The sequence below is a fragment of the Phoca vitulina genome, unplaced genomic scaffold (genome assembly GCF_004348235.1).
Source record: "Phoca vitulina isolate PV1807 unplaced genomic scaffold, GSC_HSeal_1.0 scaffold22, whole genome shotgun sequence".
Classification (NCBI taxonomy): domain Eukaryota; kingdom Metazoa; phylum Chordata; class Mammalia; order Carnivora; family Phocidae; genus Phoca; species Phoca vitulina.
The window spans coordinates 29,586,329-29,606,796 of NW_022589725.1; positions in this window are offsets into that span (position 1 = coordinate 29,586,329).

The window sequence follows — 20,468 nt, forward strand, 5'->3', positions numbered from 1 at the left end:
ACTTGATAAAGAATATCTATAAAAACCCACAGCTAATATCATACTTAATGATGAAAAACTTGCAACTTTCCCACAAAAATCAGTACAAGGCAAGGATGTCCACTGTCACCACTCCTTTTCAACATTGTACAGGAGGCTCAAGCTAATGCAATAAGACCAAAAAAAAAAAAAAAAAGGAAATAAAAGACATACATACTGGGAAGGAAAAAATAAAATTAAAACTGTTTATGGATGACATGACTGTCTTTGCAGAAAATCTGAAATAATCAACAAAAAGACTCCTGGAACGATTATAGAAGGTTGCAGGATACAAAGTCAATACATAAAAGTCAATTGCTTTTTTACATACCAGAAATGAACAAGTGAAATTTGAAATTAAAAGCACAATATCACTGGAGTGCCGGGACAGACCCAGGAACTGAGTGGGCCTCTGGCCCGAGCACATCCTCCCAGATCCTGTGTTCCCCAACTCTGCATCTTCTCCAGCCAATTCACAATCAACAAAGAAATCTCACACCCTCTCACTCCTTCCATGTCCAACCCCTGCCTCTGTCCCTGCCCTAGGGACCACCAACACTCTAAAAACATTAAGTCTATTTAGAGAGGGGGGCAAAAAAAAACAAAATCAGAGAAAAAACTAACCTGGAAGAAACAAACTATTGTAGGAAGCAGGAAAAAATTTCTCTATTATTATAACTACAGATTAAGCATGAGAGAGATATAAGAAAATAATGCAGGGGTGCCTGGATGGTTCAGTCAGTTAAGCATCCAACTCTTGGTTTTGGTTCAGGTTGTGATCTCAAGGTCTTGAGAACAAGCCCCTCACTGAGTGGCATCTCAGCATGGAGTCTGCTTAAGTTTCTCTCTCCCTCTGCCCCTCCCCAACCCCCATGCTCACATGTGTGTGCCCATGCTCTCTCTCTCATTAAAATAAATATATAAATTTTAAAAATAAAAAGAAAAGAATGCATCCAAGAAACAAGAACAGGATGTCAGGAAAAAAGGTAACAATTAGAAAAGAAGAAAGAGTCTTTGGAAATTAAAATATGATAGCCAAAATGTTTAAATTCAATAGAAGTGGACTTCTGTTTCCAGGAAGATGGAGTAAACATAGTTTTCCCTATTCTTCCTTCTGCATTTAACTAAAACCCCTGAACATTATATGTAAAAGAAATATAAGAATACCTAAAGGTAGAGAGAAGAAGGCATATGATTAGGGGACATGGAATCCAAAAACTGACATAGCAGTAAGTGTCTTGGTTTTTCTTTTTGCCTTATATATCCCATAGCTTCCTGAGAAGCCCACAACCCAGAAATGCCAACAGGCATCCCCCCCCCCAAAAAAAAATAGGAAGAAGAAGACCAAAAACCCTCCTCTTTAGTCAAAGGACTGGGAGAAAAGCAGACTTGCTAGAAAAATTGAAAGATAAAACTATAGAAATTACCCAATCTGAATAACAGAGAGAGAATGGACTTTAAAAAGAAGAACAAAGCCTCAGAGCCCTGTAGGACCATAACAAAAGATCTAATATTTGTGTCATCAGAAGCCTAATGACATTAACCTATAGATTCAAGTTGTAAGGTCCTCACACAAGATAAACCTAAAGAAATTCACACCAGGGCACCTGGGTGGCTCAGTCAGTTAAGCGTCTGCCTTCGGCCCAGGTCATGATCCCAGGGTCCAGGGATGGAGCCCCACATTGGGCTCCCTGCTCAGCAGAGTCTGCTCTCTCTGCTCCTCACCCTGCTCGTGCTCTCTCTCTCACTCTCTCTGTCTCTCTCTCAAATAAATAAATAAAATTAAACCAAAAAAAGAAAAGAAAAGAAAAGAAAGAAATTCACACCAAAACACACTATAATCACACTTCTGAAAACTAAAGACAAAAAATCTTGAGGGGTGCCTGGGTGGCTCAGTTGGTTAAACGTCTGCCTTTGGTTCAGGTCATGATCGAGGCCCTGGGATCGAGACCCAAGTCAGGCTCCCAGGTCACCAGGGAGCCTGCTTCTCCCTCTCCCTCTGCCTGCCGCTCCCCCTACTTGTTCTCATTCTCTCTCTCTGTCAAATAAATAAATAAAATCTTTTTTAAAAAAATCTTGACAGCAGTGAGAGAAATGACATATTATCTATAAGGGAAAATTTGAATGATACATATATATAATGTAATAACCACCAAAAAGAGCTACTCAAAAAGATACACTCAAAAATACTATAAATAAGTCAAAATATAATTCAAAAAATGTTCAAGCCACCAACAGAAAGGAAAGGAAACAGAGAAACAAAAAACAGAGACAGCAACAGAAAATAAAAATAAGATGGCAGATTCAACCCCTAGCATATCAATAATTACAGTAAATGTAAATGATCTAAATATACCAATTAAAAGACAGAAATTGGTGGAGTGGATCAAGAAACATGACCCAACTATATGCTATCTACGAAAAACAAAAAACAAAAAACAAAAAAACTCATTTCAAATATGATATAGGCAGAATGTAAAAGAATGGGAACAGATACATCAAAAGCCTCTCCCCACCCCTCAAAGTTACACTGGAAATGGTTAAAGAAATGGTAGTACATCCATACCATGGAATACTACTAAGCATGAACTATTGGTACAATTAATAACCAGGGTGAGTCCCCATTGTGTGATTCCATTTATGATTCCATTGTTGAAATGACAAAATTATAGAAATGGGTTAAGAAAGGAATGGTTGCAAGAGGCAAGGGGGTGTGCTTCCAGTAGTGCTACTAGAGAGATCCTCCTGGTGATAGAAGTGTTCTGTATCTTTTTTTTTTTTTTAATTTTATTTATTTATTTGACAGAGAGAGAGAGAGAGATCACAAGTAGGCAGACAGGCAGGCAGAGGGAGAAGCAGGCTCCCTGCTGAGCACAGAGCCCTATGTGGGGCTCGATCCCAGGACCCTGGGATCATGACCTGAGCCGAAGGCAGATGCTTAACCATCTGAGCCACCCAGGCATCCCGAAGTGTTCTGTATCTTAACTGTAACAATCTCAAATGTCCTGACTGTGGTGGTGTACTATAGTTTTGCAAGACATCACCAATAGAGAGAGGGATAAAGGGTACACAAGATCTATCTGTATTATTTCTTACAACTACATGTGCATTTAATTGAAAAAAAAATCCAATAGAAGCATTAGAGGATGAAGTTGATGACATTATCCAAAAATAGAACAGCAACAAAAAATGATAATCTGGAAACCAGGAAAGAAAACATAAGAAAAATACAGCACTAATTGAGATGGTCTGACATCCAGCTAAGAAGAGTTCCAGAAAAAGAACAGAGAAAACAGTGGGGGGAGGAAATTATACAGTGAAACTACCAGAATGGAAGGAAGTGATTTTTTTATACTGAAAGATTCATATAGGGCGCCTGGGTGGCTCAGTCGTTAAGCGTCTGCCTTTGGCTCAGGTCATGATCCCAGGGTACTGGGATCGAGTCCCACATCAGGCTCTCTGCTCAGTGGGAAGCCTGCTTCTCCCTCTCCCACTCCCCCTGCTTGTGTTCCCTCTCTCGCTGTCTCTCTCTCTCTCTGTTGAAAAATAAATAAAATCTTTTAAAAAAAAAGAAAGATTCATATAAAGGTAAATCATCATGAAATGTCACAACTCTTGGGTCAAAGAACCCGGAGAGGAGAAAATAAAAGAGACTTTTGGGGGTTCTGTGGTGTAAGTCGTGTAACTTTCCACTTCCCCACTGCCTCCTGTCTGCTAAGTCCATCAACAACTCCTCCATTAGCCTTCCAGCTCCATTCTTTCCTCTTTGTTGAATTTTGTTTCCCTTTACTGTCATTTGAGCCAAGATTCAGGAGGGAGCCAAGACTGAATACCTATGCTCAATCTACCCTCAGCTCAGAAGTCAGATGCTAGAGTTTTACTTTATGTTTGAATCTAAAATCCAGATTCTTTCTTCTGTCTCTGGTCACCTCACAGGGGGCCCATATGCAACCAACCAACTAGTCCCTCTCCCAACCTCTCAGGCTACAACTGGGGCCAGGGTGCCATCTTTTTTATGGGAGTTTGCCCTTCATACTTACTATTCAATTCATATTGCACCTGCAGAGCAGAGCGGATGGTGTGTTCCTCTCTTGGGAGGTAGGGAAGAGTTACCAACATTTGGTTTCCAGTGTAACTTTGAGGGGTGGGGAGAGGCTTTTGCTTGCCTTAGATCAACCTTGCCTAGATGTTAAATTTGTTTTAATTATGCAAGTAATATTTAAATGCATTATTTTCATAAAAATTAAAACATGACAGGGGCACCTGGGTGGCTCAGTCAGTTAAGTGTCTGCCTTTGGCTAGGGTCGTGATCCCGGGATCCTGGGATTGAGCCCCACGAGCTCCACGAGCCCCACGAGCTTCACGAGCCCACACTTCGAGCTCCCTGCTCAGCGGAAAGCCTGCTTCTCCCTCTCCCTCTGCTTGTGCTCTCTCTCTCTGTCAAATAAATAAATAAGATCTTAAAAAAAAATTCAACCTTACAAAAGATTCCCCTCTACCCACCGTTCCCAATACCAGAGGCATGCATTTCCAGTCCCTTTCTATTATTTTCATTCATATTTATGTACCTATAGAAAATATAGAGTGTTAAAAATATAGAGAGAGTGTTGTTTGTTGTTGTCTTTTCCCACTCAATAATGTGTGTCAGCCACCTTTCCATGTCAAGTTTCATGTCTTTATATTTTACTATTACATGGATTTTACAGTATGGACATAAAATGTTTATGTATTGATAAATATTTAGGTTCTTTCTGATTTTGTTTGTTTTGCAAGCAACACAGCAGAACAGCCCTACCCAAAGACTGTGGTCTAGCATGTGGTGCTGGCCCATGAGCTGTTTATTAGCAGTCTATGCTGGGATACAAATAGAAACCAAAGTTAAGCACTGAGAAACTTTTCTTTTTAAGATTTTATTTATTTATTTGACAGAGAGACAGAGCGAGAGAGAGGGAACACAAGTGGGAGAGGGAGAAGGAGGCTGCCCGCAGAGCAGGGAGCCCAATGTGGGGCTCGATCCCAGGACCCTGGGATACGACTGAGCCACCCAGGTGTCCTGAGAAACTTTTTTTGTTTAGATTTGGTTTATTTAACCGAGAGAGAGAGCACAAGCAGGAGGAGAAGCAGAGGAAGAGGGACAGGGAGAAGCAGGCTCCCCGCTGAGCAGGGAGCCCAAAATGGGGGCTTGCGAGGTTCGTGGAGTTCGTGGAGCTCGTGGGGTTCGATCCCAGGACCCCACGATCACGACCTGGGCCGAAGGCAGACACTTAACTGACTGAGCCACCCAGGCGCCCCAGGCACTGAGAAACTTGTATTTGACAGAGTGATGTTATGTTGAATCCCACAATAAAAATCGCAGGGTTGTATTTTGTAAGTCTTGAATTTAGAATTTCATTCTCTAGTAATTCATTCTTACTGTAAAATAAAAAATGTACATGTTTGTAACTGATCGGAAATTAAAAGCCTACAGATGGTTGAGAAGCGCTGCTTTGGTGAACAGCCTCATGCATACCTACTTCCTTATGCTTGTGTGCAAGGAAGGGTCTCTCTGCAGTAAATGTGAAGAAGTGATTCTCTGGGTTTGGATATGAACACTTTTTATTGTACGGGCATACCTCAAAGGTATTACTGGTTCGGTTCCAGATCCTGCAGTGAAGTGAGTCAAATGAATTTTTTGGTCCATTTATAAACATATATAAAAGTATGTTTACAATATTCTGTAGTCTCTGAAGTGTGCAATAGCATTATGTCTAAAAACACAATGTGCCTAGTTTAATTTAAAAATATTTTATTGCTAAAAAATGCTAACCATCAGGGAGTTGGGTGGGGGTATGGGTAAAATAGACAATGGGGATTAAGGAGTCCTCTTGTGATGAGGAGCACCGGGTGATGTACGGAAGTGTTGAATCACTGTATTGTACACCTGAAACTAATATAACACTGTATGATAACTAAAATGTCAACACTTAAAAAAAATTAATAAAAATTGGGCGCCTGGGTGGCTCAGTTGGTTAAGGGACTGCCTTCGGCTCAGGTCATGATCCCGGAGTCCTGGGATCGAGTCCCATATCGGGCTCCCGGCTCAGCAGGGAGCCTGCTTCTCCTTCTGACCCTCTCCCCTCTCATGCTGTTTCTCTCTTGCTCACTCACTAATAAATAAATAAATAAATAAAATCTTAAAAAATAAAATAAAATAAAATAATAAAAATAAAAAAATTAATAAAAATAAAATAAAAAATGCTAACCATCATCTGAGCTTTCAGCAAGTCATAACCACTGATCACAGATCACCATAACAAATATCATAATAATGAAAAAGTTTAAAATACTGCTCGAATTACCACAATGTAATAGAGAGACACCAAGTGAGCAAATGCTGTTGGAAAAATGGTGCCGATAGCCTTGCTGGATGCAGGGTTGCCACAAACCTTTGGAAAAAATACACTATCTGCCAAGTGTCACAAAGCAAAGCACAATAAAATGAAATATGCCTGTAATACCTAGTGTCAGCTTACTAGCTAGACACCCTCCCCCCATCCCTAGCATCTTGCTTTAATTCCCGTGTTCCTGAATACCCATGAGGTGGAGCCTCTTTTTATACGCTTATTGTCTGTTTATAGGTCTCTTGGAGCCTCAAGCCCAGGAAGTCAGCCAGGCTCTGGGTGGTAAAGGTCCTTTTGTAACCTCATTGGCTTTGATGTTCCAGGCATTCCTAGGAGGTGGGCTGGGGAAGGGTAATTTCCCCTTCAACACTGCGATTCCTCCCTTGGGGAATGGAGGCTGGTGCTCCACACGTGTATCTGTTGGCAGAGCCCAGGCCCCCTGGCCCAGATGTCCCTCTCCAGACTCAGAAAGATGGCCCAGGTGCAAAAGTTCACCAGGAGAACAGGCTGGGAATATACAGAGGGTCGGGGAGGGCCAGGGAGGGTCAGGGAGTCAGAATAAGAACCAAGAAGTAGATCTGGGTGGGGCAAGTGGGGGAGGGGGAAAAGGGGGGGACAGTGAGAAACCGGGACACACCCCAGGGCATCCCAGTGCTGGGAAATTGCAGCTCCTGGAGGTGTCAGAGGAACCTGGGACTAGAGATTAAACGGGTTCTCTGTCTGGCCAGCAGTCTAAGCAAACAAAGAAGCCAGGAGTTTCTTCCGCCTATTTGCCTAATCTTTTAACACAGCTTCTTGGTGGGTTGACATAACTCATAACTTCCTGAAACAGGACAGGAGCGAGTCCCCATCCAAGTCAAACAATGAATGTACAATTACCAAGACATTAGGCCGAACCATCACTCATTCTGATGGGATGTGACATTGTGCAAATATGCACCCATTTCCGAGCCAGTCCACCTTGTGGCAAGTGAGCAGGCAGCGTAGGAGGAACTTGCCATGAGAAGCAGAGGCAAAGGGAGAAGATTTCAGGGTCGGATGGAGACTTAGAACCATTTAACGCAATCCTTACCCGAATCATAGCACTCAGTACCGTTTCGATGAACCGCAGTTTCTTCATCTGTAAAATGGAGATATGCCTGTAGTGGGCGCTATTGGTGCCCCACCTGTGTCCTGTAGAAGACCCTTATCATCTCCAAGCACAACTTTGCCTGAGGACTTTCTCTAGTAGCAAGAGCCCACTCTTGCATGCATGCTTAGAAGTGCTAGAGAATGAACATGCCCAGGAGGAACCCTCAACCAAAAACTGACAGGAGTTGGTATATAAATACCCCAGCTCAGGAGGGACAGGAAAACTCTTACATACGTGTTCTATATGGTCTCCCTCGAGGTTATCCAGCAGGATTGAGCCCCAGGGGCACGTAGCGATAATGTGCTTGATAATACGACAGCTGCCCTCCACTCCCTGTCTCACTTCCCCACTCCCCATTGAGATCACGTCCCAAAGCAGATACTTGCACTTGAATCCTTGTAACAAGGTCAGCTTCTAGGAGAACCCAAACTAAAAAACTTCCCAGCTTTCTCAGTTGTTGGTAAGATCAGGTGAAGCTCTTGGACAAGGGTCAAGGTTATCATCATGAAATCTTGGTGCTATTCTGTATGCCAGGCAAAGGGAGCTAAGGTCAATATGAGCTGGATATTCTGGAGCTTTTGAACTCTAGGTTTTCACTGAACAGACACTAAGGTAGAAGGAACATAATTTGTAGAAGACAGTAGACGTGGAGCCTACTGGGTCCTGCCTGGTTTTACCAGCTCCCAACACAACAATCATAACATCCAAACTCCAAATGGTGGGAATTTCTTCCAAAGAACCAGGTCTGCCAACACACCAGTCAACGAAGGAGTAGGTTTGGAGCACAATCTGGACCATAATTGATACCAAACAGAAGATGCGATCTGTGACCACAATAGATCACAATCTATGCAGAACACAAAGGATACCTAACAGGGGCTCCTGGGTAGGGCAGTCGGTTAAGCATCAGACTCTTGGTTTCGGCTCAGGTCGTGATCTCAGGGTTGTGAGAGCGACCCCCAAGCAGGGCTCCGCACTCCGTGCTCAGGGTTGTGAGAGCGACCCCCAAGCAGGGCTCCGCACTCAGTGCTCAGAGACCACTTGACCACAAATCTAGGCCATCAGTGTGGAGTCTGATTAAAAGATTCTCTCTCCTGGGGCACCTGGGTGGCTCAGTCATTAAGTATCTGCCTTCAGCTCAGGTCATGATCCCACGGTCCTGGGATCGAGCCCCGCATCGGGCTCCCTGCTCGGCGGGAGGCTTGCTTCTCCCTCTCCCACTCCCCCTGCTTGTGTTCCCTCTCTCGCTGTGCCTCTCTCTGTCAAATAAATAAATTAAATATTAAAAAAATAAAATAAAAAATAAAAGATTCTCTCTCCCTCTCCTTCTGCCCCTCCCCCCACCCTGCACTCGTGCTCTCTCTCAAATAAATAAATAAGTCTTAAAAAAAAAAGGGGGGGGGGTATCTAACAGTTAGCTGAGTGAGGCCAGCAGCAAATTCTGGAACTTCATGTGAAACCATAAAAAGGGGGGGCCTGTTGAAAGAACATAGGAGCTCTGAGCAACCAGGGTTGGAATCATCTGAACAATAAAATAAATAATGATGGTATTAGAGTATAACCCACAGAATAAAATATCCATGAGTCCACACCGATATAAATAACTACTTGATTAAATAAATCGATGGAGCAGAAGTGACAGGTCTTTCTTGCAATGGAAATTCAGTGAATAAATGTGGAAGGAAGGAGAGAAGGAGAAAATCAGCACTGGGCAAACAGACACCTGCTATGGACCAGATCTGCTGATAGATGCTAGAATCTGTGGAAGGCTTAAGAAGAAAAGGGATTTGCATAGCCTCAAGGCATCTCTCCCAGTTTGTTAACTAGTCAGGGGGTAGTGAGTAGATATAATCCTACAGAAGAAAAGCCCCTCAGAGACCACCTGACCACAGATCCAGGCCATCAGTGCAGAAGTAAGAGGCGTCAATGCCATGACCCCGCAGCATGGCGCCTTGAGCGGTACGCTGCCCTTGCCTGCGATGCACGACCTCCACCCAGTCGTGAGAAGCCCCAGACAGGCCTGCACTGAGGGGCATTCAGCAAAGTAACTGCTCAATAACTCTCTGTGGGCATCCAGGCCCTGAAAGACAAGGAATGACCCTTGCAGACAACAGCACACCAGAGAGAAAAACCAAGTACATGCCAACATGGGGTCCCGAAGGCTTTCCTGGAGCAAAAGAAGGATATTAGTGCAAAATCATGGGAGGTTCTTACAGGGGCTTTAGTTTGAGTAAGATGTTAATACCAAGGTCCATATCCCGGTTTTAATCACTACGCTATGGTTTTGTAAGGCTGGGGGAGGTTGTGGGAAGGACAGAGGGAAACTTGGATTTTTTTTTAAGATTTTATTTATTTATTTGAGAGAGAGAGAAAGAGCACCAGCAGGGGAAGGGGAGGGGCAGAGGGAGAAGCAGACTCCACACTGAGCAGGGAGCTCGACTTGGGGCTCGATCTCAGGACCCTGGGATCATGACCTGAGCCGAAGGCAGACGCTTAACCGACTGAGCCACCCAGGTGTCCCAGTAACTTGGATTTTTGTCAATAAATACAGTACAGGAATGTAAACGTATTTCTCTTCCTTATGATTTTCTTAATAACATTGTCTTTGCTCTAGATTACTTTATTGCAAGAATATAGTATATAGGGACGCCTGGGTGGCTCAGTTGGTTAAGCGTTTGCCTTCGGCTCAGGTCATGATCCCAGGGTCCTGGGATTGAGCCCCACATCGGGCTACTTGCTCAGTGGGGAGCCTGCTTCTCCCTCTGCCTGCCCCTCTCTCTCTCTCTCTGACAAATAAATAAAATCTTAAAAAAAAACAAAAAAAAGAATACGGTATATTATACATATAACCTACAAAATATGTGTTAATCGACTATGTATGTTACTGGTAAGGCTTCCAGTCAACAGTAAGCTATGAGTGGTTAAATTTTGGGGGGAGTCAAAAGTTATACGTGGTTTTTGACTGCACGGGGGTTGGAGCTCCTAATCCGCCACCTTGTTCAAGGGTCAACTGTATTTCAAAATCCAGGAGTGGGGAGGAAAGAGCCAAGGCACTCTCCTTCTGAAACATTCCCCTAAGGTTCGAAGGAGACAAAAATTAGATCTCAGCTGAACAGATTTGGAAAAAATAAATGTTCAGTGACCTGTGTGAGGGCTTCACACGTTTATCCATGGCTCCGTGGTTCCATGGCTCCATGGCTCCGTGGCTCCGTGGCTCCAGCTCGGGTCTTCCTGGCCTCTGCCAACGCTGGGATCTGATTTCACAGAAAATGATGCTCACATCTGTCTCAAACCACACAACCTTTCACCACGACAACCTCCCAGGGGCTTGTTCGGACTTGGATCTGGAGCCATGCTGCAGCTAGGAGATTTGGGGAACATTTAGAATGTGTTGAGTTCTAGGCCCGTAGTGCAGACACGACGCGTATGAAACCCGAGGACAGATTTGGGGGGGTCTCTGAGGGGAAGTGGAGTCAAGGGTGATGTGAGAAAGCTCTCCTCAGGCCTGGAGCCCCGTGCTGGAGCCAGGGGCAGAGGCGGGCTGCCCGGTGAGCGGAACGTGCCGAGGACCAGGCAGCCCGCACAGAAACACCAGGAAGCAGAGCGCAAGGTGTGCCGCATCTGTTCCTGCCTTTTAAGCAAATACCGGGCTGTTGGAGGCTGCAGAAGAAGTAAATATTGACAAAGGTGAGGCCCGAGGCCCGGGGGCTGAGGCCGCAGAGAGAAGGTGGCCTAGAGAGGGTCCCCTGGAGGGTGCTCCCAGAAATCCCCAGGCCACTGAGCACCCCTCCACCTCCCCGAGGTCCCTGATGCCTTTCAGCTGATGCTCCAGGACCCTAGCAGACTCTGCATCAGGCCTCCAGGATGGGGAGCCGTGCCAGGGGCTCAGCAGCTTGTGTTTGGCAAAGGTGTAGCCTCAAGGGGCCACCTGTAATCTCTGGCAAGTGCCAGGGCTGGGAGGTCCTGGGCAAACGGTGCCCCTGCTGCAGCAGGGTACTTGGTGGATCCTGGGTCCAGAGGGCAGCTAGCAACCTCAGTGAGTCGGGAGGAGCTTCTCAAAGTGTGGGTGCAGTGCTCTCATAGAGGCCTCTGGGGTGCTAGGTAAGCAGGCACATTCCTAGGCTGCTTCTACCCCACATCATCCCTCGAGACAGTCAGGGATGAAGCCCAGGAATGTGCATTTTTAGCACCTTCCCTGGTGATTCTGATGCCCATTCAGCTGTGAGGCCCACCAGACCCACTTGACAGAAGAGTAAGCCAAGGCCCCGAGAGGGGGTGCAACTTTCTTTGGCCACACAGGGAGTGAGGGGCAGTGAGGGAGGACAGCCCCAGTGTCCTGGCTTCTTCCTCTCTCCACAGCCCCACCGAATGGAACAGTCAGACCTGCTTTTGTCACTTTGGCTGGGAATGCTTGCCCCTCCCTCCCACCCAAATTGTCCAGTAACCACCACCAAATAACCACTCCAAGCCATGAAAGTCTCAGCCCCTTCCCACAGGAAGGCTTCCCTGATCCGCTCCCCCCCCCCCAACCCCTGGGCTTCCCTCTCTCGCTGGAGTGTGACAAGCCACCGACCCTTGGCTGCCCCACAGCAGCATGGTGCCTGGCAGGTGGACACAGAGTCAGGGGCGAGGTCACCAGGGTTCTCTCTGCAGTGGCCTACAGGAGAATCTGGGGTAAGGAGGTTTACTCGGGGTGGGAGGCGCATCACCGGAAAGAGAGATGGCAGCTGGTAGGCAAAGCCCAGCACACATCCGCATCCAGCCCCACCTCCCCTCCTCCCCTCCTCCCCTCCCCCCACCAGGGAGCCTCATCATGAGAGCTGTGCTGGTGATCAAAACTCTTCGGGATTGAGTCCACTCCTGTCTCCCTGTCTCTTACTTCCTTCTGCCTTTTTAGGAACAGCCTTTCCCTTTGTTGGCCTGATGGCCCTTCAAGGGTTTGCTGACAGCTCTCAAGTCTTCCACCAACCACCCAAATGCACTCCCCTCACATGGGTGATTCCCTGGCCCTGCACTCCCACTTCCTCTGCCCCAGACCCTTCCCATGCCAGCTGCCTGCCCAACCCTGGACACTTGCTGTTCATCACACACGGACCACTCCCCCTGCTCCAACCCTCAACGGTACCCCATTCCCTGCCATCCCAACCTTCACTCTAAAATCCATCTAAACCTGGCCCCCCAAATAGAACTGGCAGTTAGTCATTATCCCATAAGCCTGTTCTGATTATTTATAATGAAAAAGGTAAATATCTCCAAATTCTCTGACCCTCCTGGAGATTGGACCCACTCATGGGCACTCTATTCTTGGGCGAGCTCCAAAGACGGCAAGTGGAAGGTCCTGGGAGCTTGCCTGTCTGTTGAGAGCACAAGCCTGCTCAAGCCCGCTGTGGGGGGGGGCAGGGGATCACATGGAGCCCAAGTGAGCCATCCCAGGTGGGACCATTCTAAACCATCAGCCCCAACCCACCTGGCAGGTGACCTCAGACAACCAAGGGACCCCAGCTACCAGAACTGCCTAGCTGGGCCCCCCATTCAAAATACACAGTGCTATTTTAAGCACTAGGATAGTTTGTTATGTAGCAATAGCTAACTGAGAGCACACTGGAAATGTTGGTCTATGGCATTGCCCCAAGGTCTCTGCTCAGTGAGGTCATCCTGGCAGGTCCATATAAACCACCCCCATTCACTCTCTCTAATAGATACCTCTCTGATAGCCCGCATTACGTCACCTCTTATATTGGCCTATTGTTTATTGTCTCTCCTGCCCCAGCGCTCACAGTAGAGTCTAAGCTCCATGAGAGGAAAGATACTGTCTATTTTCTCCATGCTAGCCCTGGTGCCCAGCACACAGTAGGGGCTCAGCTGCTTGTGGAATGAACAAAGGAGTTCGTCTCACACCCTGGTGATTCCTACCCCGCTGGGCACGGACCACCATTCTGGGCATCCCTGCACCTGCCCGCCTTGCTCTGGGCCCTCAGCTCCCCGGAATCACAGTGGTCCTTGCATTTAGATAACCCTGTTAGCATGTAAAAGGGCCCTCCGCACTTATCTGTTTGGTTCTCCCTTTCCCTCAGTCTGCCAGTGGGGGACACTTTCACTCCTACGTCTCAGGTGAGAAACCAGAGGCTGAGTGGCTTGCATAAGGAATATTCTGAGGCCCATCTTGCCTGGAGCTCCCTCAGATCACCAGACAGAGGTACCTCCTGCTACCACCCCAGCCCCCCCACAAGGCTCCCAGTCAGCAGACCTCGCTCTGAGCCTCTCTCCTCCTCCCAGCCTGTGCTGGGGCCTGGCCTGGCCCTCCAGTGCAGATGAAAGCCCGCCCACCCCCCCACCCCGGCCCCGCCAGTAAGAAGCCGCTGACAACCCCAGCCCCTGATTAAATGGACTTTCATGTTGTTTAATGCGAAGCGAGCAAAAGAAAAGGGAACAGCGGGCTACCAGGTCTTGGCTGTGGGCCCCTCCACTCAGAGCTTGACGGACTAAGAGAGAGGGGAAAGGAGGGGGCTCTCCTGCAGCCTCAGGCTGCTCCCACCTGCATCTCAACCTCCCTCACTCCCTCGTGGGCGCCTCAGGGAGAATGCTGGGAATTTGGGAGGGAAGCCACAGAGAGCAAGTGTCTGGAGTTTGCTGGTAACATTTGCCTTAGTCTGGGCTCTTTCCAGAGCGGACACTTTGCTGGGGAGGTAGCCCCAGGAAGTCCTGGCAGCGGGGAGGGACTGTGGAGAATCCACGGCCAATTCATCCCACCGAGGGGCGGGGCGAGGACCCACCAGCTCCCGCCTCCAGCCAGGTGGGGTTGCTCCCGGGCGCTGCAGGCAGGCGTGCCCTGGGACAGAGAGCCGGGACCTGAGGTAGGGCCAGGCTGCGTGTGCAGGGACAGCTGAGGTGGCCGAGGTGGCCAAGGCCCGGGGGTGGGGGGTGGGGGGGACTGAAAACCCCGCTAATGTATCAAAGAATGGCTCCCTAGGGGTCTTTCTGCAGAGAAGGCCAAGGCTTGGCCCGGGAGGACTGGGGCAGGTGACTCTGCACCCTCAGGCTGGGTAGTAGTGCATTGTCCAAGCCCGCCGGCCCACAGAGGCACCTGCGGGGTCCCGGCTGCTGCGGGAGCTGCCTGCCCAGCCATAGGAAGCCATGACCTGTTGCCTCCGGTTATATTCTGGAAACTCTTCATGGGCAGAGCTGAAATTCCTAGAATTAGCCCCCAGGTAAATGGCTCCAAACCAATGGTATGAACAGCACTGAGTGAGAGTCTGCCTGAGCACAGCCTGCTGTGGAGAGGGGCAGGGACTAATCGTAAGACAACAGTCCCATTTATTAAGCACTGACTGTATGCCGAGCACTGTGCTTAGAAGGCTTTGCGTGGACTCCCCCCCACTTTTGATCTCACAGCCCCTCAGACTCGTCTGAATTATTCGTCACAGAGGGAACCGATATTGCAAATGCCTCTTAGGTGCCGGTGAGGGGGCTAAAAACGTCACCAGAGACCCTCTGCTTGTGCTCAGAGTAAAGTTCCCCCACGTTACGGATGCCGAAAGGAGTGTGTCCCCGGGCACCGCTGCCGGGAAGGGAGACAGCAACCCACCCCTGCAAGGCCTGGATGATTCCAAAACGCCACAGAATCCTTTCCTGCGGGAGCCACGGTTCAGTGGGGAAAACAAGACCCAGAGGAGAGCGCACAAGAGAAGTTAAACCCCAACACAGAGCCTTCACACGGGGACGGTGGGCGCCCAGGTGTCCTAGCCGCTTCTCCCCTGGCGGGGGGCCCCTTGCTCTCTTTACATATTCTGGGAAGTTTCTAAAACGGTTTCTGAAAGACTACTCCCGAGTGGCACTTGGTGGACGGAAGGGGTTGTGGCTTTCTACTCTGAAACATTTGCCACCGGATTTTGCCACACCCCCTGTAGGGCTCTAGAGCTGCTGCCTCTCCCCTCCCCCCAGCCCCCCCGCCCCCCCCCCCCGGACAAGCAGCCAGCTGTAAGAAAGCAGCCCCTTTAATTAAGTCAGGGAGGGGCCTCCCGCTGGAAACAGAGCCCCCAGGTCCTGGGAAACTGCTGAGGAGGCAATAAAATTAGAGGGAAGGGCGGAGAGCAAATTACAGAGCGGGAGTGCGCGGGGCCAGAGGGCCTCTCATTAGCCTCATTAGCTAAGGGTGAGGGCCCGGATGGAGGGAGGGCCGGCCCTGGGTGAGGAGGTTATCTGCCTCCTGTGGGAATAGAGGGCTTTTCCAAAGAGCTCGGGGCCCTAGTCCCAGGCCTCTGCCTTCTGGTCAGACCCTGTCCCCTCACTGCAGCGGGAGGACCAAGAGACTCCCAGATGCACCATTTCTCACCCTTGACCTCTGGGTACGCGGCAGAGCCTCTGAGCCCCATTGTCCTCATCTGTAGAATGAGGTTCTACTCTATTGCCTCACCGGCAATAACCAGGATTCAGGTAAACAAGTGGTTTTATTTATTTATTTTTTTAGTAGGCTCCACCTCCACGCTGGGCTTGAACTCACGACGCTGAGATCAAGAGTCAGATTCTTAACCGACTGAGCCAACCAGGCACCCCTAAACAAGTGGTTCTTTTAATCCTGCCTGAACGTCGGAACAACCAGGTAAATTTTGTAAACTGCCAACATTTGGGCTGTACCCTGTACCATCGAAATCGGAAACTATGGAGGTGGGCCCAGGCACCAGCTTTTTAAAAAAAATCTTCCATGGTGACAGGCTAGGACAAGACCATGCCTAGGAAAGTGGCTAAGATGCCTGCATTCATGTCACCAAGTTAAACCGCAATTCACCCTCTGGGAACCTCACCCTCTTAGAGGAGAGACTACTTGAGGACAGGGCCGTCCCCTGTCACGGGCACCTCTGTATCCCCAGGTCCTGGGACAGTACCTGGCATGGAGTGTTTGTTGAATGAATACTCTTAACAGGGAATCTAGGGACAATGAACAGCACAGCCATACCTGAGGGGCATCTGGGAAAACGTCACCCCCTCATCCACTTAACATTCGTTCACTCATTCCACAAGTATCTACCGAGTATCCACTGTGAAGGGCACTCTTCTCGGCATCTGGGGCATATCAGAAAACAGGAAAGGTGGAGAGCCCTGCCTACCCTCCTTGATCTTATGGTTGAACAGAAATAGATGGAAAATAAGCTATATGTACAGAGTCAGGATGGAGAGGTTTGTGAACATTTTTTATATAGAGTAAGGTAAAGTGAATCAGGAATTAAATAGGGTGGTCAGGGAAGGCCTTACTGAAAAGTGAGCTTTGAGCAAAGATTGGAAAAAGGTGAGGGAATGAGCCAATATAAGGGAGAACATTCTAGCACAGGGAGTGGGTGAAGCAAAGGGCCTGAGGCAGAAGTGTGCCTGGAGTTCCCTAGAGTAGAATGAGGGAGGGGTCTAAGGAGAAAAGGTCAGAGAGGTCAGAGGAGTTCAGCCGCTATTGCTGAGAGCAAACCACCACGATGTCATTGCTTGAAACCACCACTATGTCATGCTTCAAGACAGGGTTTAGTGGTTACACAAAGTCTGAGGCTTCAGCTAGGGAGATGTGATTGTCTTGGGGTGACAGGAGTGACTGGATCTGGAATTCTCTAGAGTGCTCTGTCCAATGCAGTAGCCACCAGGCACATGTGGCAAATCAAATTAAAATTTAAGGGGCGCCTGGGTGGCTCAGTCGTTAAGCGTCTGCCTTCGGTTTAGGTCATGATCCCAGGGTCCTGGGATCGAGCCCCACATCGGGCTCCCTGCTCAGCGGGAAGCCTGCTTCTCCCTCTCCCGCTCCCCCTGCTTGTGTTCCTCCTCTCACTTATCTCTCTCTCTGTCAAATAAATAAAAATTTTTTAAAAATATTTTTTAAAAAATTTAAATTTAAATTAAACAAAATGTAAAGTCGCTTCCTCAGTGGCACTAGTCACATTCCAGGTGTCAGACTTAGCCAATAACCATGCAGGATGCCCAGGTAATTTGGATTTCAGATACACAATGAGTAATTGTTCTTAATGTAAGTATATTCCAAATAGTGCATGGGACATACTTATACTACAGAAGTATTTACTGTTTAACTCAAATTCAAACTGAACAGGGTGTTCTGTGTTCTCTCTACACCTTAGCTAACATGCGGCTAATGGCCACCGTATTGGACAGCACAGATACAGAACATTTCCATCACACATGAAGGTCTATGGGACACCGCTGAAGACTTCTAGAGACTTGTCTGGTTCCTGGGCTGGGATGACTGGAAGGCTGGCCTTAGCTGAGACACATGGCCCCTCCCAAATGAGGCTTGGCTTCTCCTAGCATAGCAGCTGGATTAAGAGAGACAGAGAGAGACAGAGACAGAGAGAGGCCCCGGGGGAACAAGGGTCATCCAGAAAGTGAGGCTTCCTCTGGTCTATATTGGAAAGGTACCTCCCCACATCACTTCTGTCCCATTCTATGGCTTACACATGTGTCACTAAAGCCAGCTCAGATTCAAGGGGTCAGGGAGAGGAGACTGACTTCCTGTGACGGGGAAGCAGCAAGGTCCCATTACAGAACATATGGGATTGGAAATATCGTCTTGGACAGCTTTGGAAAACACCTCCGCAGGGCAGGGGCAGCAAATCAGGCAGGGCCTTGTCATTGGAAGGACTTGGGCTTTTCTGTTGCATCAAATGGAGAGTCACGGAAGGTAGAGAAGGCCATAATCAGACTTAGGTTTTAAAATACAGCATAAGGGGTGAAGGTAGGTGCGGGGGCTTATCTGGAATGGAGCTAGGTTGCCATGCCAGGACCCGAGATGCAGGCACTGCAGGACCGTCCCAGACCCGCACCCTCACACCCCTCCCCCTTCCCCGCAAGGACCCTTGCAGCCCACCACAGGGCATCTCCATCTCCTGTCCCCAACTCTGAGGCAAGTCACATCTGGCCAGCCCCGTGTCCCCTGCCCCTCCTAGTGGGATGAGCGCTTTAACAGACAGTGCAAGAGGGGTCCAAAGCGCTGCAGACACAAACCAGACCTTGGAAAAACACTGCAAACCCCGTAGGGACCCAGCAGGCGTTTCCAGCGTTTCCCTCGCGACCGCCCAGACGGGATTTCCTGTCTTCTGGGGCATTCGCTGAGCAGGCCAAGATCAGCTTCACGGAAGGAAGGAAGGAATGGGGCTTTATCCATCGCCTATCTGCACACGCTCCCTGGCTCCTTCTCTTCTGCCCCCCTGAGGATCCTTTCCCTGTATTCTTCCTCCTCCTGCTGCCCCTTTTTCTGCCCCTGAACACGGGCTCGGCCACCTACCTCCCAGCAAGACCGGATTAGGGGCTCGTGTGATACCAGCAGCCACTCCGAGGGAGCCAGCTGCAATCCCAAAGGCTGCCTCTGGCTGGAAGCTTCCACACTGAGCAAACGGCTTTGCAGAAACCTCCCTTGCGCTGGCAGGACGGGGCAATGGGGAGTCGCAGCTCCACCAGCTATGTCAGAATGACCGTGTGTATCGGGCCGGAATCAGGACTCACTGGTACCAGCCCAACGCCCCCAGTAGCCCTTTCTATTTGCTATTCTGGAATCTTGCCTCATCTTGGGTTCATCATCCAGGGCATGAAAAGTTCCTTCTGTGGCTTTGCGGTGTGGAGGGGACATGGCAAAGAAAGGACAAGCAATCTCCACTCCATCTGTAAACAACTCTAAAGTGACCGGAGAGATCCACGACGTGGCAGCTAAAAAAAATAAGACCAGTCACGGACAGTTCCTGAAACACAAGCAGCCCACCAGCCTCCCACCACGCCCCCAGCGCCCAGATCCCTCCCCTCTGACCGAGGCTAAAAATCCCCCCACCCCCACCCCCGTGGCTGAGGGCGCACCCCATGAATTAATGCAAGCGCTGGAAGGCAACTGTCAGAAAGAAAAATGGCTGTGGGCTGGGATTATGGGTCTCCTTTTCCTGAGTGTTTTGAATATTACAGGTCCCACAGTTTAACAAGCTTTAAAGTTTTGTAAAGCATAAAAATAAGACCCAATTAAAATTAAAACCCTCCTAAAATGACCACAGACTTCATTCACAGTCTCAGTAATGAAGCCTTTGCAGGAAGAGGGATGTCTGCTGACAGAGGACTGGGGGCAGGGGGATGGGCAGTGGAAAGACAAGATGCCAAAGAGATGTTCAGGGCCATGGAGATCATTCCAGAGAGATACTCAACAGCTAGGAACCTCCAAAAACCACCCCAACTCTGGCATCCCTAAATTGCTTTCCGTAAACCACACTACACATATGGCTAGGGGGCAAAAAAAATCAGAAACGTATTTAATAACTGACTTTTAAAAAAAAGTTTTTAGTTTTTAGTAACCTCTGTACCCAACGTGGGCCTTAAACTCACAACCCCGAGTCGCACACCAGGTGCCCCTAATAATGGACTTTTATGGGATTCGTAAACTAGAGGACTTTTACTTTCTAGTTTATACGTATTTGTATTATTTGGGTTGCTTCTAAGTATGTATTGCTTTTATAGTCAGAAACAAAATCAAAAAGTAAATGCCTTTGGATGGCGACCAAACAAACCTCTGATAAGGAATCTGCTCTGCCCATCCAGGCAAGGGGAGCCATGTGTTCAGGGGACAGGATGGGGAAGGGTTCTCCCGGACTTCCTTCCGGCGAGGTCACATTACCTCATGGCTGTTTGACGGTCCCAGAGGCGAGTCCCCAGAAGGAGCAGCCTCAGCAAGACATTGTGTCGTGGGTCACCAGGGATCAGGGGCCCACATGAATCCTGGAAAAGAATGCCGGTCTGGGAACACACCATCTGGAGTCACTGGGTATCTCGGGTCCCGAGACATTTCTCTTCCTGCCTCAAGATGATCCTTTGAGGGGCGCCTGGGGGGCTCAGTCGGTTAAGCATCTGCTCAGCGGGGAGTCTGCCTCTCCCTCTCCCTGCCTCTCCCCCTGCTTGTTCTGTCAAATAAGTAAATA